This window comes from Lactuca saligna, chromosome 5, assembly GCF_052625555.1.
Source record: "Lactuca saligna cultivar CGN05327 chromosome 5, ASM5262555v1, whole genome shotgun sequence".
In the NCBI taxonomy this organism is placed as follows: domain Eukaryota; kingdom Viridiplantae; phylum Streptophyta; class Magnoliopsida; order Asterales; family Asteraceae; genus Lactuca; species Lactuca saligna.
In genome coordinates this window covers 43017423-43035891 of record NC_136421.1, presented here as the reverse complement: position 1 = coordinate 43035891, position 18469 = coordinate 43017423, and the positions used below count along the sequence as shown (strand labels likewise).

General features: G+C 37.5%; 1 non-coding gene across 1 annotated transcript; it reads right to left on the bottom strand.

Moving 5' to 3' along the window:
* Positions 1 to 11357: 11357 nt before the first annotated feature.
* Positions 11358 to 11464, bottom strand: LOC144998994 (small nucleolar RNA R71). The gene has a single exon (XR_013660524.1). It is a non-coding gene; the product is annotated as a small nucleolar RNA R71 (small nucleolar RNA).
* Positions 11465 to 18469: the final 7005 nt, after the last annotated feature.

Genomic DNA, 18469 nt, shown 5'->3' with positions numbered 1-18469 from the left:
TTTTGACTTTAAATTTTGGCTTTCTCGTTTGACTTTTCAAGTTTGACTTTTTAAATTTGACTTTTAAGGTTGACTTTCTCGGTTTTTAAGTCAAAGGGCAATTAAAAAAATATATGTATAAAAAAAATGAGTTCACATCAATTCCGGTAAATGAAGTTTCATGTACTCCATCTTGTAAAGCTACGATTAAATTTCTTCGCGAACAAATTGATTTATTAAAAAAAGAAAATGTGGACCTCAAATACGAAGGCTATACTCTAAGGAAAGGTCAGAAACCTATAAAACCTCAATTAGAGGCTAAGACTAAGGACTTTAGGAAATTACAAGAAGAGTACAGCAACAAGTGTGAAAATTATGATCACATTAAACGCAAACTTGCTGCTGTAACTGAAGAACTTGATGCTTTGAAAATAAAGTTTGGAAAAACAGATGTTAGTTTCAAAAATTATACTGCATCAAGTAAGACAATCAAGTCCTTATTTGAAAATCAATTGAAATTCAAAGATAATCAAAACAAGGGTATAGGGTATGATAATGTTCCTCCCCCTTTCAATCATAACTATATATCCATACCTTTGACTCAGGAAGAGATTGACCGAAAACCATTTATGGTATACGGTAAAGTAGCAGAGGATGAGAACAAGGAGAACACTATTGAACAAACCAACATCTCCTTGAAATCTGAATCTGTTGCTTCGAACTCAGCTGCTTCCGATCAACCTGTTGTTAGTAAATACAGACCACCATTTCAAGCTAAACAGAGTGCCTGTTGCAACTGTGCGTGTGGGAAAAGCAAGAGACAAGACAAAGATACGCCACCAGGGGCAGGAAGAAACAACTCCACAGTGAAGAAAAAGACATGTTTTCACTGTGGAACACCTGGACACATTGCCAGAAATTGTCCAAAAAATCAAAAAAATAAAAATATATGTTGGTTATGGAATGTGCTTGAGGGAGATGTTTTGGGAAGTGAGTGATAACGGGCAATCTGAATCTGCATAACGTACCCAAAGTTGAAGGGTCTATGCTCTGGTTCGATGCGTCGGTAGGCACGAAGAATTTAACAGACTTGACTAGGTGCAGATGAACTTAAGGAATCTGGAGACTTGATAAATCTTGACCTAGTTAGTTCCATTCAGCCTGACAATACGACACTTGGATAGGTTGAGCAGGGAGATATATATGGGAATCTACTCGTCACATTAAATGAACCCGTATATGGAACCGTGGTTTAAAATTTTCCTCGATGTGCGGATTCTGTCCTTAATTCTGGTATTGATGGGGCAACTGGTAAATTTCAATGAATTAGGTCTGTTGAAAATCATTTTCTTTCTTTCTTACTGTTAGTCATATGTTGCCTCCGCTGCGTGATTGGAAGAGATCCGACCTGGACTGCAACATATGCAAATCTATTTCTCTGCATATTATATCTATGAAATTCTTTTTATCTGTTAGCCATATGCTGTCTCCTTTGCGTGATTAACAATCCGACCTGGTACACAACATATGTAACCTTCTGATGGGTTTTGTACATAAGAACATTCCTAAGTGCGCATACAAACCCTAATGCTTGGATCTAGGTTTCTCTATTAAACATGCTTTGAATCCAAGACTTCTAATGACTTATTAGGTGTGAGAGCAACACAAAAACAGATCTAGATACATACCTTCGATTCTCTTGTTTGATCTTGTTGTCTTGGAGCTTTAGAGTCACAATTGCCACTCCTCTAATGGCTTACAAACACCAACTAGCAAAGAGGATGATTTGAGAGAGAGAGAGGAGAGGGGTGAAATTCGGCCAGGGTATCCTTACTTTAGAGGATGTGTCGAATTCTCTATCCCATAGGGTCTATTTATACTTGTAGACTCCTTAAGGGTTACAGCTTAAACCCTAGTTGGATAACTTAGACTTTAAGTTAATCCATATCCTTTCCTTGATAACCCTTTGGACGATTTTGGCTTATCCTAGCCCTAGAAATCGTCCAATCCTTTATCAATAAGGATTTACAGTCTAAAGTTTAACTATCAAACAATTGATAGTTTATACCCTCTTATTTAATTAATCTCTTTAAGTCACCAAATTAATACTAATTAATCTATGACTTATATTAATCAAATAACTATATTATTATTCCTTATATTATTCTCATAATATATTAATAATATCTATTCTCTCATAATAAATCATCCTACCAAGTTGCTATGGTGAAGGCAACCGAAAAGGACCATGCACAATCGGGTCAAATACTTGCCTAATATAGTTGCAACCTTAGACACTATTCCAACAGTCTCCCACTTGGATAAGTCTAGTAACTATATGCGCAGGTACATTCCGATTTGCAATCGTAGCTCTCAAAGATGCTGTCAAACTCTGATCTAATCAATCTTGTCCTTCAGATAAGGGATCGTACAGTCCTCTGTTAGATATCATGCTGACAATACTATGGAATAGTTAGTCTAGCATTTGGTTTCTTGATTTCCGATTTATTTGACATAGAACTTAATCGAACACATCAATTCAGTTCTGACCGGGCCCGACACATAAGTCAAATCCAATCATTGAGCGGCCGAGATATCACTTTTTCCTCCAAAGGATAAAAGTTACAGATAAACTTCGACTTATATGCATTTACTTATTCATTAACCAACTACACACAACAATGCATTTTATAACATCGAGTTACCAATGCGTTTTCGCATTATCAATGTACAATCAATTAACCAATAACAAACCATATATCTAGGTTTTAAGACTATATGATATTTTCGTCTTGCGATCACCCATTTACTATCACATTCCATAAGGTGATTCCAGCAAGCGCGGGTTTGTTCCAATGCTCAAACCTAGTTCATAAGCACTCATGAACGTTGCAACAATCTTTTGCTATGTCTAACACCATTTAGACACTCTACACACCTATTCATGACAATCTTCATTCATATCTACTTCCGACATATGAACGATTGTGAACTATTTGAACAATTTGATTATTCTTAATAAACTCAATTATTCTGGAAGTCAAAACATGCAAAGTGAAACAATAGTTAAACGATTAACATAAGATAGTAACATTACTTATAAATAAAACTCCTTTATTTAATCATCAAAATGTTAATTACATTTATCTATTACACGTTTCTAATACTATCTAATCTACGCTAATATCATCCTTCAGCCCAATACTCCTAGCATGCTGCAAATGCTTAACCCTACTCAGTCCCTTCGTAAGCGGATCTGCTGGGTTATCTTATGATGATATCCTCTTCACTACAAGTTGTCCTTCTTCTACACGATGTCTAATAAAGTGATATTTTCTGTCGATATGTCGCGATCTACCATGATCCCTCGGTTCCTTGGTCAAGGCAACCGCACCTTCATTATCACAGAAAATCTCCATGGGCACCTTTATGGCAGGTACAACTCCAAGATCACCAATGAAGTTCTTTAGCCATATTGCCTCCTTCGACGCTTCGCTCTCTGCGATGTACTCTGATTCGCACGTTGAATCAACTACGGTTTCCTGCTTGGAACTTTTCCAAGTTGCTGCTCCTCCATTCAGGGTAAAGACCCAGCCCGATTGCGAACGGTAGTTGTCCCTGTCGGTCTGAAAACTGGCGTCACTATACCCTCGCACCTTCAGGTCATCACTCCCTCCAAGGACTAAGAACCATTCCTTCGTCCTCCAAAGGTACTTAAGGATATTCTTCACCGCAACCCAATGGGCTCTGCCAGGGTTCCCTTGATATCTACTAACCATGCTCAAAGCAAAGGCTACATCAGGGCGAGTACAAGTCATAGCGTACATGATTGAGCCAACTGCAGAAGCGTATGGAACTTGGCTCATTTCAGCTATCTCGGCTTCGGTACTCGGACTTTGAGTCTTACTCAACTTGGCATTGCTTTGTATCAGTAATTCTCCCTTCTTCGAGTTTTCCATACTAAAACGTTTTAGTACCTTCTCTAAGTAAGTGTTCTGACTAAGTCCTATTAGTTTCTTACTTCTTTCTCTTACTATCCTTATTCCCAAAATATAGGAAGCCTCTCTGAGGTCCTTCATAGCGAAGCACTTCCCAAGCCAGGACTTAACCTCCTGCAGAGTCGGTACGTCGTTTCCTATGAGTAATATGTCATCGACATATAGAACGAGGAAGCTTACTACACTCCCACTGGAGTTGACATACACACGATTCATCTTCGCTTCGTACAAATCCAAACTCTTTGACTTTCTCATCGAAGCAAAGATTCCATCTGCGAGACGCTTGCTTTAGTCCATAAATGGACTTTTCAAGCTTACACACTCTATTCGGATGCTTCGGATCTACAAACCCCTCTGGCCGAGCCATGTAAACATCCTCAGCCAACTTTCCGTTAAGGAAAGCGGTCTTGACATCCATTTGCCAAATCTCATAATCATGAAATGCGGCAATTGCTAGCATCACTCTAATAGATTTTATCTTCGCAACTGGTGAGAAGGTCTCTTCATAGTCAACTCCGGGAGTTTGAGTAAAGCCCTTCGCAACTAATCGCGCTTTATACGTGTGTACTTTTCCATCCACGTCGATCTTCTTCTTGAAGATCCATTTGCACCCAACGGTCTTACGTTCGGGTACATTATTAACCAAATTCCAAACTTGGTTATCATACATGGATTGGATCTCGCTATCCATTGCCTCTTTCCATTTCGCAGACTCCGGGCCTGCCATGGCTTCCTTATAGCTATTAGGTTCATCAAGATTTATTAGTGTACTATCACTAATATACGTGTCCCCTTCGGTAGTAATATGAAAACCATACAACTGGGGTTGAAACCTAACTCTTTCGGAATGTCTAAGAGGTAATGATATGTCAATCGGTTCAACCGGAGTTTCCTCCTCGGGTTGAGCGCCAGCGGTAGAGGTTCCTTCATCTATCAATTCTTGAATCTCTTCAAGATCGATTTGCCTCCCACTGTCTCCTTGGCTTATGAGTTCTCGCTCTCGGAAAACTCCTCTCCTCGCAACAAAGACAACATTGTCCTTCGGTCTATAGAAGAGATATCCAAAGGATTTTTGCGGGTAGCCGATGAAAATACATCGCACACTACGAGGTTCGAGCTTGTTGTGAGTATCTCGTCTTGCGAAAGCCTCGCAACCCCAAACCTTGATATGTGCTAACGAAGGAGCTTTCCCCGTCCACATCTCGTGAGGTGTTTTGACAACCTTCTTAGTAGGGACTCGGTTAAGGATATGGGCAACAGTCTCTAAAGCATACCCCCAAAAAGAGATAGATAGTGAAGCACGACTCATCATAGAGCGAACCATGTCCAACAAGGTTCGATTACGCCTTTCTGCCACACCATTCAATTGTGTTGTCCTAGATGGCGTCAATTGTGAAACTATTCCATGCCCCTTGAGATAATCGTGGAATTCAAGACTTAGGTACTCTCCTCCTCGATCGGATCGAAGCATCTTGATCTTCCTGCCCAATTGATTCTCTACTTCATTCTTGAACTCTTTGAACTTTTCAAAAGTTTCTAACTTTTTCTTGATTAAGTAGATATACCCATATCTACTTTAGTCATCGGTAAAAGTCACGTAGAAGCGGTTACCATCCTTCGTGGTAGATCTAAATGGTCCACACACATCGGTATGTATGAGGTCCAATAGAACCTCACCCCTTTCGCACATACCAGCGAAGGGTGACTTAGTCATCTTTCCAAGTAAACAAGACTCGCATGTGTCATCTTCCCTAAGGTCGAATGAATCCAACACTCCATCCTTTTGGAGTTGGGCTATGCGTTTCTTGTTGACATGTCCAAGAGGACAATGCCATAAGGATGCCTTATCCATACTATTGGAAGAATCCAAGTACAAAACATCATTTCGTAAGTTATCAACAATCATAACAGTTTCATAAATTCCATTACATGGTATAGCTTCAAAGTAAAAGACACCATTTAGATAAGCTAAAATAGAACCATTCTCATTATTAAAAGAAAATCTAAAACCTTGTCTAAACAAACCATGAAAAGAAATGATGTTTCTAGCCATTTCTGGCGAATAGCAACAATTGTTCAAATCTAAAGATAAACCATTCCTAAGCACTAAATAATACACTCCAATCTTGGTCACAGGCGACGATCTTCTGTTCCCCATGATTAGATTTATTCTTCCATGCTCTACGTCTCTACTTCTTCTTAGTCCCTGCACATTAGAACAAATGTGGTAACCACAATCGGTATCAAGAACCCAAGAAGTATTGTGGGATGAATCGTTAGATTTAATTGTATATATACCTGCAAAAGATGGCTTGATCTTTCCTTCCTTGATGGCTTGCAGGTATTCCGGACAACTTCACTTCCAATGTCCTATCTTGTGGCAGTGGTGGCACTCTGCCTCCTTCGGATTAGAGCAGGGCTTAGCGGGATCAACTTTTGTCCCACTAGAAGAGACACCATCTCGGGCTTTAACCTTTCGATAGTTCTTTGATGAAGCCTTCCTCTTCTTTTCCTTTCCTTGTCCAATTGCCAAGACAGGAGCAGCGGGCGGATTGGGAGTAGGTGCAACAGACTTGTCCTGGAAGTTGCTCTCAGCGACCCTCAAGAGACTTTGGAGTTTGCTTAGGGTGACCTCTTCTTTGTTCATGTGATAGGTCATCCTAAATTGATTGTAGCTCGGAGGCAAAGAGTGAAGCACCATGTCGATCACCAAGTCTTCCCCAAAGTCAACATTTAACTTGCGAAGGCGGTCGACATACCTTTGCATCTTTTGCAAGTGCATGGTAAGAGATTCTCCATGACCCATCTTAGCAGAAATCATGTTCGTGAAAATCTCATAACGCTCTTGTCTCGCGTTTTGATGGTATCTCTCTAATAAGTCTTGGTGTATTTCGTACGGATACATGTCCTCGTAGGACTTTTAGAATTCGGAGTTCATTGTCGCGATCATGATGCAATGTACTTTCTTCGCATCACACTCGTGAGTTTCGAAAGCGGTGATTTCGGCGGGAGTAGCAATTTCGGGGTTCATTTTCTCGAGGTTCTCATCGAGGACATACTCCTTATCCTCATAGCGAGCAATCGTGCGAATGTATCTTATCCATTCGCTAAAGTTCGTTCCATCAAAGGTGACCTTTTGACAAAGGCTCATCAAAGTGAAAGAACTCGCAACATCATTGTTGGCGTTCGACATCTATAGAAAGGAAAAAGATAGATTAGAATATGAATCCCTAATATTCACCCAATAAGAAATTAGGGCTAGGATCCAACAACAATATTTACACATTAGAAAAAGGATGCCGTAATCTAACATGCAAACAATTTGAAGGTAAGTGAATGATGATTCACTAATTCTCCACCATGAAAAACATAACTTTAAGTCCTAAATGTATTGAGAATTCCTAGGTTCGGATGAGATTCATTGAAACTTTTCAATGGCATGTTTAAATCTCGATATGCCCCTCTTGTTTGTGGCTAGGATACCGAGGATCACAAAGTGGGTGTGAATTACCATGCAAATTCACATGGTGCCTTCATTGTAACGATCACCTATTCGATGTGCCGGTAAACCACACACGCTCCATCGAACTATGATAAACAATGAATCACCCTTTGCCACCTTCGCTTAGAACTAATTAGTGTGCCGGTAAACCACACATGCTCCACTAAATTCTTAGCAAGGTGCAAAGTGTAATTTCATGGGATTGCATCAATTCACTTTTCCTAAAGTAACTAAGATTGGGAAATTTTAAGAAAACATGTAGTTACTTTGTATTTCTTATTATACTTTTAATGAGAGGATGAGGTTTCCCTATCCTACCCGTTCGGCTAACGACCCTCCACCAATCAAGCGAGCGGTGAGTGTGAGTGTACACCCATTAAGCGCCATTTTATACACCGCAACCTTATACCCACCTTATAGACCGGCTTCGTGAATGAGGCCTACTAACGGTAAGACTAGCATTTAAGTTATACATGTATAGCTATTAATCTTGTAATATTATATTAGTATAGGGTTGGATTTTAAACTTGTAAAATTCTAGGGTTTAAAATTTGAATTGTCTAAATTAAACTTTTAATCACAAAACATAAATTTCAAAACTTGAGGACAAGTTTTAAACATTTAAAACATAAAGGATCAAATAACAAATAATTTAAATTAACAATTAATCACATAATTATCCATATTTGATTAATAATTATCACATAAGGAAATTAAATATTTTATTAATTGATAATTATCTTCAATTAGATCAAAAATATAGTCATATATATCATAAAATCGGATTAGGGTTGATCTAATATGATTAAGGTAAGTTTCCATAAGATAAATATGAATGGCTAATCCTGACGCTTGGACTCGCCGAGTACCCACATTGGACTCGCCGAGTCCACTATGGGACTCGCCGAGTCCATGAATCAGAAACATAAAAATTGAATTTTTTAGTTAAGATTCAAACATTCAAGCATCAATTTAATAGAAACCAATCATGGCTCTGATACCACTGATGGGTTTTGTACATAAGAACATTCCTAAGTGCGCATACAAACCCTAATGCTCAGATCTAGGTTTCTCTATTAAACATGCTTTGAATCCAAGACTTCTAATGACTTATTAGGTGTGAGAATAACACAAAAGCAGATCTAGAAACATACCTTCGATTCTCTTGTTTGATCTTGTTGTCCTGGAGCTTTAGAGTAACAATTGTCACTCCTCTATCGGCTTACAAACACCAACTAGCAAAGAGGATGATTTGAGAGAGAGGAGAGGGGTGAAATTCGGCCAGGGTATCCTTACTTTAGAGGATGTGTCGAATTCTCTATCCCATAGGGTCTATTTATACTTGTAGACTCCTTAAGGGTTGCAGCTTAAACCATAGTTGGATAACTTAGACTTTAAGTTAATCCATATCCTTTCCTTGATAACCCTTTGGACGATTTTGGATTATCCTAGCCCTAGAAATCGTCCAATCCTTTATCAATAAGGATTTACAGTCTAAAGTTTAACTATCAAACAATTGACAGTTTATACCCTCTTATTTAATTAATATCTTTAAGTCACCAAATTAATACTAATTAATCTATGACTTATATTAATCAAATAACTATATTATTATTCCTTATATTATTCTCATAATATATTAATAATATCTATTCTCTCATAATAAATCATCCTACCAAGTTGCTATGGTGAAGGCAACCGAAAAGGACCATGCACAATCGGGTCAAATACTTGCCTAATATAGTTGCAGCCTTAGACACTATTCCAAAACCTTCTACTTCTCAATCCCTCTAAAACTATAAGTGATAATAATCTGAATGTATCTTCTCTCTTAATGATTGTCTGGTCACCCGATGTAAGGAGTACTCTGGAAGTCTTTGATTATTGGGGCATAACAAGAAGCGGGAAACATGTTCCAGTACAATTAAAATTGAACACTCAAAGATTGTCTATAGATCTCACTGCTCAATTTAGGTGGACAACAATATCCCTGGTCGTCGTCAGCTGAATGGTCCTTAAGCTATAGTATCTAGAAACCTAGGATCACATATAATATCTAGGAACTTAGGATCACATTGTCTTGTCAATTATAGTATGTACTAATTTTGTCACAATTTTTCGTGTTTAAGTGGACAATAATACCGACGATCAACCAGACAAAGACGTGAAGATAGAAGGTACTGACAAGCGGATAAAGGTTGTCTAAAAACTTTGATCCCAAATCATTCTTAAAGTTAGATATCATTTTATTTTTGTTAAATTTGTTCATAGTTTTCCTCTATGCATAAATTTTAGGGGCAGAATTAAAAAAAATAATAATTCAAAAATCAAACAAAAATCAGAAAATTAAAAATCCAAAAATAGTGTTATTTCTTGTTCAGAAAAATCTGAAAATCCAAAAATATTTTTGTTTCTATTTTGTGTGTTAATTTTTATTTTAGTTTTGTTTTGTCTTGAAAAGTTATTTCAGGTATAGATAAGACTCATGGAGTTTGTGTTGAAGATTTCTGAGCCAAGGATTCATCTGTGAGCATCGAAGAATTCACATTCGGAGGAGCAAGAAATGAAGATTATTCTTTCGACATTCCATCCTTCAATCCCAGAAGCAAGGTGAAGTTGAAATTGAAGAATATGTGACAGATTGCATTGAAGCCTCCTCAATCAATTTGATGCTATTTATGAACCTGTTGAAGTGATCCAGAAGATTTGTTCTCTCTATTCTCTCTGAAGATTCTAAAGCTGAAAGCGCCATCTTTCAAAAATTAGTACATCAAGCCTCCTCACCCAATATGCGTTCAGAGTCAAATCTTGAAGAAATGCCCAACTGCTCAAGATGAAGTCATTTATTGAAGATTCATCAAGTTCATCTTGAAGCTGTGAAGAATTTAAAGATTTATGTTGAAGCCAAGTTCCCAATGAAGATTAACAAGAAAAGCCACCTACTTTTTAGGGGGAGTTTGGTGGGCCAATTAGAAAAGAAAGCTATAAACCAAGGGGGAGATTGTTGGGTAAAAAATATGGTTTATACTTTGCTTTTCTAGGAAAATATATTTTTATGTAATTTTGTATGTGTTTGCGGTTTGTGTGTACGGCCGTACACGTGTGTACGACCGCACACCCTGTGTACGGCTGTACACATGTGTATGGCTGAAGGTCCATATAAATAGAGGAGTGCATGTGGGAGTGTACGGTTAAATAGGAGAAGAGAGCATCTTGTAGTGAGAGAAACTAAAGAGAAGAAGTGTGTGAGAGAGAGAATCTATTGTAAGGAGCATAATTCATATCATCAATACATCATTAGATTCATCATCATCTTCTTCTCCTTCTCTTTTATATTGATCTGACATCATCCAATTGATTGGGATTCTACACCATCAATTGGATCTGATTGATACAAAAGCAATTTTAGGGACTTACACAAAGGAGTTCGAGTACGAATCTGAGCTTGAATTTGCATTACATAGAAGTGAATATGAAGACGAGTCTGATAACGAGATGGAGGATATTAAGAATATGTCCATGGGAGCTTACAAAAAGCGAATTAGAAATGATGTTGGTCCTGGCCTAATACAACCTACAATTCCTGCAGTTTCCCCATTCGAACTGAAAGGACACACCCTTGCTGCACTTAGGGATGTACCATTTTTTAGGAAGGATCATGAGGATGCTTACAATAATTTGAATGAAGTAAATGACATAGCAGATTATTTCAATATCCCAAATGTTCCTAGCGAAACAGTCTTGTTGAGGATGCTACCAGTTGCTTCTAAGGGAGCTGCTAAAGACTGGCTAAAGGCACTACCACCTGGTGTAATCACTACTTGGGTTCAATTATGCGAACAATTTTTAGACCATTTTGCCCACCTTCCATGATAGCTAAACTCAAAAAGGCAATAGCAAATTTTAAGAAAAATTCGGGTGATTCACTTTATGAGGCATGGGAGCGCTATAAGGGATTGTTGAGAAATTATCCTCAAAATGACTTCAATATACAACAAGTGTCAATATTTTATGATGGTGTTAATGTCATGACAAGGCAAATCCTTGATTCTCAAGGACCACTTACTTATAAAAATCTGGGGGAAGTCAAGGAGTTAGTTAAAGAATTTGCAAAGCATTCTCGTGAGTACCATAATCCAAGAAATGAGGGAGTTCAAGGAAGGTAGGGGTGGAAATTCTGCAGACATGGCCGCTGTAATGGTTATGCTTGGTACAATGGATAGGAGAATGACAAAAATGGACCAAACAATACATGCTATTAGAGTTGGATGTGAAAGGTGTAATGGTCCACACTTGACTAAGGATTGCAACTTAGATGATAATGGGTATAAAAAAGCTCAAGTTTGCTATTCTAGTGGGGATAAATATGATGAAGATTGGAGAAAACCAAAGAAGGAGTGGATTCCATATGACGAATACAAGAAGAAAAAAGAAGAAAAATATAAGCAGACAAGCCGAGGCTTCTACCAAAAAGAGCAACCACCAGCCGAGAAGAAGGTTGAGTTCAAAAACATGTTGACCTGATTTATGGAAGCTTCTGAGAAAAGGCATGATGATAATGATGCAATGCTAAAGGAGCACATGAAGATGATGAAAGAACAACATGCAATGATGATTGATCAGCAAGCCTCATTAAGAAATCATCAAGCATTGATCTATAATCTTGAAGTTCAACTTGGTCAATTAAAAACTTTGGTAAACAACAAATTATCCTCATAAATTCCTGAAAAACAAACTCAATCCCATGTCTATCATCCATGATGATCGAGAATGAAGACGAGGCCATTTCTAAGTTATTGGAAGCATTAGAGGAGGAGCCAAAATCAGCCGAACCAAAACCGAAGTGGTCAAAAATCAAAGATAATATCTGTGCTGAAACACCGAACTCACGACGTGAGCCCTCTATGCTCATGACTTGGGATCGATTTGATTAGAAAAGTTCAGAAATTAATCCGACTTATCATCCGCCTTTACTGTTTCCGTCCTAAGCTAATCTTAGTCCACTGGAAAGGGAGCATTTGGAGTTTATAAAGCACGTAAAGTGTATTCCTATAAATACTCCTTTTATTGAGTCATTATCAAAAATTCACGAGTACACATAGTTCCTACAAGATTTGATAGATACTCGTCAACAATTGAAGAAAAAATCTAAGGTTATTTTAAGTGAGCAAAGTTCAAAAGTAGTGCTGGGAGAGTTACCCAAGAAGATGGGAGATCCTGGATGCCTCACTCTTTCATGTGAGTTTGGGAATAAGGTGAAGACTTATGCTTTAGCCGATTCTAGGGATAGAATAAATTTGATGCCTTATTCATTCTATCAGAAGTTGAATATTCAGAAGTTGAAGGCTACGAAAATGACTATTCACATGGCAAACCGTTCCGTGACACAACCCCTGGGCATTGTAGAAGATATTTTAGTGAAAATTGGGAAATTCGTTTTTCCAATAGACTTTGTGGTTTTAGATATGAAAGAAGATCCCTATGTTCCGATTATTCTTGGCCGCCCATTATTTAATACTGCTGGAGCCTTGGTTGATATTCGCGAGTCCAAGCTTACTTTGAGAGTTGGAGATGAAGAGGAAACTTTTGGAATAAAAGAAGATTTCCAAGGGAGTGATGTTCAAGGTGAAGTATTCAATATTGATGAAAAATATGAACTTGGAGAATTGGAGAAGTTAATGGAAGAGGAAATTAAGACAATTCAACAAGTCAAGCGTACGAAACCAAGAGCACCCGTTCCATTTTTTGTTGAAGTGATTGCTTTTACAACACCAACTTCTTGGGTAAGTAAGGAAAGCAACGATTTATCGAGAAACGAGGTTACTTCTAAGGACATGACTTCAGCTGATGAAGAAAGGAAGATTACATTAGAGCTTAAAAAGAATGAAGAAAGCTTAGAGAATAAAGGGACCAAAAGAAAGCTCGATGCAAATGAGATGACGGATAAAAAGGAAAACTCGGAAAAAGCGTATAAAGATGAGTTAAAGCTTATAAGAGATCATAGAAGGAGCAAAGAGTTTAGTTGGTGATGGACTCTTCAGACAACTCAACGTGAGGAGGCACGGAGTCCGGCTCACGACTCCATCAAAAAGAACAACTTCTCGGGAGGCAACCCGAGCCCGGTTTGATTTTCTTTCTAGTTTTTTTTTTTTTTTTAGTTTTTAGGAAAATTAATCATCTCATCGTCCAAGTAATCTTATCAATGGTAAAACAGTAACTGTGGGGTCCCTGAATTAAGTGGTAATTAATTAAGATTTATAGTTAATAAAAATAATTGGATCTATTAAGTGAATATCTGATCAGACCAAACTCACGATGTGAGCATGAGTGCCTCACAACGTGAGTACAGAGGATATTTATGGATCATTTTTCTATTAGCCCAATAAGTATATAGGCCCACTTGTTGATTAATCAAATGGCCTAGTAGATAGCCCAAAACTCACGATGTGAGTCATTACAAATCCATGACATGAATGTCAAATTACACGGGACCACAGATAAAGGACCAAAACCTACTTTCACCTAATCACTTCTCCATTCCCATGAAGTGAAGCTGTTTTTCCTGGTCCCCCATTCCGACTGCGGCCAAACACAACTCTATAGTCCACTTTTTCTTACGTAATTTGCACTTTAAGGTAATTATTTCTTACTTATAATGGTTAATTTTCTTTAGTTGTGGAATAAAGGGCTTAGGTTTGTGCTTATTCAAAATAACGAAATTTTTCCCTAAAAGTTATGTTATACCCATTGCATGTTACTTGTTTAGGCTTAGAATTGACTTAGAAGAAAACCCTAACAACAGTATCAGACTCATTTGTGCATAGCCGTGAACGAACTCACAACGTGAATTTTTAGGGATTCACGACGTGAATTCTGGGCTTCATGCAACCTGTTCTGTTAACCTTCGAATGTGTTGGAAATTTTGGTTTTGTTTTGTTGTTTCTTTGTTTTTTTTTTGCGGTAAATGGCTCCTAGGTGTGAAATTCCAGCTAGGGGTGGCTAACTTGCATCCATTTTATGTATTTCCAATGAATGTCTTGAGGGATGTTTTTACATGGTATAGCAATCGTTTGGTTTGGTTACACAACCGAGAGTTTTCGGTTGCCCCAACTGTGAATTGACAAATATTAAGAGAAGTTGGATTGGTTGATAGGTTGAACCCATTTCATACGAAACTATTTATGGGGAATGGATGTTCTTTCACGTGTAAGGGGTGGAACAATCTTTTCGCTATTCTAGAGCGGGTTTATAAGGAGCTGTGTGTGGAATTTTTCTCTACTGTGGCATTTCACGAAAACCCAAGATCCAACTTTTCCACAAGCATTAGTTTTCCGTTTAGGCGGAGAATACCAGTAGTGTAGATTGGTTGATTTTTCATGGAGAATAGGTTTGTATGAGGCTCACGAGGCCATGTCTCTTGAGTTAGCTATGTTTTTACGAGAGGCTGCCCGTGGTTCTGAGGCATAAAACATTGGGGCTTCAATTATGGAGATATATCGCATCGGGAGTGTTCAATTCCGGGGTGTCACCGGAATGTTGTATCAAGTCGCCCATTCACCGGCCTATCCACCGACTCATCTACTTTTCCATCCACCACAAGCGCCATGGGGATAAAGTTACCAACATAAATTTGTTTTTCTTATGGAGTATTTTGCAGCCAGGGGTGTGTTGCAACATCCCTTACTTTTTGGCCTGCTACTTGGCGGAGTATACAGTGAGTTCCCGCTCTGGGAGCCCAATATATGGAGGAAATTTTGTCACCCGTTTGGCCCGATCTTACGGGATGATATTTCCCGACATTACAAGGTCACTAACTTGTATGGCGGGAACTGAATTTTCCTTGGGTTATTTGGAGACGATGAGGGTGGTGACCAGTTATGGGTCACATTGGGGTATCGTGCACACTGATGATGATGAAGAATAACCAAGCACGCAACCTGAGCAACAACTGCAGCCGAGACCTCACTGACAAAATGTGCAAGCACGTGGAGAAATGGGAAGAGTTCATGGATTTGAAGGAGGAATGCCCACTGACCCATTCCAAAGTCGAGTGGGTTCTTATTTGGACAACCTTCATGGGGGTGTTAAGTATAATACCCAACTTGTCGAGGGTATCTATTCCCACATGGGTGTAGTTAGACCACTCATCGTGCCGCCGCAATGTTCGTATATCCCGACATGGGTGGAACTTTGGATGCCGAGAGGAGATGGGGCTGGAATAAGCCGGACAATTGAAGATGAAGATGATGATTAATTGTTTTAGTTTATTTTGTTTATTAAAGTTTGGTTTAGTTTTTGTTTGTTTTTGGGTGTGTTTGGATTGTAAAACTATTGAAGTTATTATGTTATTTTTCTATTTCCTTTGGTTAATTTTCAGATTTGCTAGAGGAGTCGCGGGAGAGGAATGTCGAGAAATTAGTTCGTTCATGTTTAGCCAAGAGAGCGTTAGAATCGAGAGTTGAGATCCACAATTAGAAATAAGTTTGGGGTGGGTCAAGAGAGAGGATAAAGTTAGAGAAGATTCATAAAATGATGCATTAGAAGGGTCTTAATCCATTAATACATTTGGTTGAAGTCAAGAGTTGAAGGCAGAATTACTTTCTGTTTGCCAATACTCATCCTTAATGTTCATGTCGTGAGTCAAGTTTTACTGGTTCCAAGAATTCATGTTTTAGCGACCTCTTGACATGATTATTATTATACTCACATTGTGAATTAGGTATTTCCATACAATTGAAGACCATTGACATATTATTATTCCATGGTTCACCGTTATTCTTCTTGGGATTTATATGGAGACAATTATGGCTTATTTTTTTCAACCATCCAATGTGGCGTGTACTATCCCACATTGTTCTTTCTGTTTTGGAGATTTCCACTTCATTTATTGAAGACTGAAGTTTCGATTCCATATTTTGACGGCACATTACTTATCTTGCGTGATCAAGATCCAAGTTCCTATATAGAAGAGTCCTTATTCAAGATGCACAATTTTTCCACACATTTGAAGTTTGATCTTGCCATTGCTATCCTAGGGGAGTATGTTTCTTTTTCTCCCCTTTATTGCTTTTAATTTATATCATGCATACAATGAGGGCATTGTATGTAATAAGTATGGGGTAGGGGGTCGGAAAAGTAAAGAAAAAGTAAAATGCTAGAAATAGGTAAATTTAAATTTTTAAATAGGTTTGAAATAATAATTTAATCTAGTGATAATAATTTGAACTTAAGTTGCTGGTATTGTATGGGGTGATCCGATGAGAGCTCAAATGTTTAGTTGAGCCAATAACTTTATAGTGTATTTGTGGACCCTTTATTCTAGTGAAATCATGGGACAAAAACACAACCTCACTTAGTTTGAGGATCGCAATAGGTTTAGCATTGCGTACCAGAAATGTATCTTGGAAAGCTTATGTAGTCATGACACTTAGGCTAATACCTTAACCAATAAAGGTTGAAGTTAAGCGCCACTACTTAAGCATGTAGGTTTTTGAGTAAAAAAGTGAGTTACATGTAAGAAAGAAAAGAGAGAAATTACTATTAAGTAAAAAGTAAAAGAATTTTTGAAGCAGTCAAGTATAAAGTATGAAGATCAAAGATCAAAAATTCTGAAGAAATTCAAAAGTTGAAGATACCAAAAATCACACAAAAAGGTGGTGAATTCAAAGAAATTAAAGATCGGATATTCAAGAAAGAAAGAATTCCAAGAGCTCCATTGTGGTATCAAAAGTTGTACTTTCTTGATTATGTATGCTTGAGTAGCATTACAAAAATACCTTGAGGTTAGAAAGATTTATGGGGATGGATTAGGAGGGATGCATAAAATGAGTGTTGCTCAAAAGAAATGAGCGAGTGTTTATGAGGATTGTGAGTATTTAGAATTAGGGGGGGGGGTTTCCTTAGGAAAATTTTAAACACAAATGCATGCGTTGTGATCTTAGCATAATGTTTGAGTTTGAATTGGATTGCTCTATGTGATATTAGTGATAAGAGTTTGAGTTTAAATAATTAGATTTGCTTCAGGGCAAGCAAAGAATAAGTGTGGGGTATTTGATATTGCCATATTTATGCATGTTTTTTAAGGAAATATTTACTTATATTTTTATAAATATTTTGGTTATTTACATTGAATAATGATACTTATAAGTTTAAATTATACTTTGCATCCAAATATAAGCATTCTTGAAGAAAAGGTACTAAAAACGACAAAACTTGGAACTTTGGAGGCTTGGAGAATAAAAGAAGAAGAAACCCACGTAAGAAGCTAAATTCACGACGTGAGGATTGCTTACTCACGATGTGAGTTAGAATATTCCAGAAGATTAGCATCGCGTAGAGGAATCCTTTTCAAACACTGATACTTACAAATTCATGTCGTGAGACATACTTGCTCACGACGTGAGTACGATTAATTCAGAAAACTGTACATATTCATGAGTGTTACGTTTTAAAAAGATTTTGGCTGAGTTGGAGAGTTTCTGGAGACGAAAATTATAGATTTCAAAGGCTTGGAAGTTGGTTTACATACCAAGGAAGAAGGAGAAGTTCATAATTAACTTAATAGTTTGATACATTTAAATATGTTTTTGAATATGATTTGTGTTAGTTAGTTTGTTAGCATGTCCAACTAAATCTAGCTGCTTCTGTTAACTAGATGAAGCTGAAAATCATGGTTTCAATACTTTAGCTTTGATTTGCTTGATGGTTATTACTTGTGTGTTGATTGATTGAACCTAACATGTTTGATTTAATATTTGATTGTTTTAAATTCCTATTCTGTGTAGTTAGTGAATATGAATCTGCATGAATGTGAATACCTAATAATTTAGTGAACACTAGTTTATTAGAGCTAAGATCAAACCAATCTTAGATAAGTAATTGAACTATTGAATTAAGCTGTGCTAGAGAACTCATATTATGACCATAAGTGTGTTTTTCAAATCTATCTTACGTGGATCCAATTCTATTTAATAATTGATTATGTGTTAAC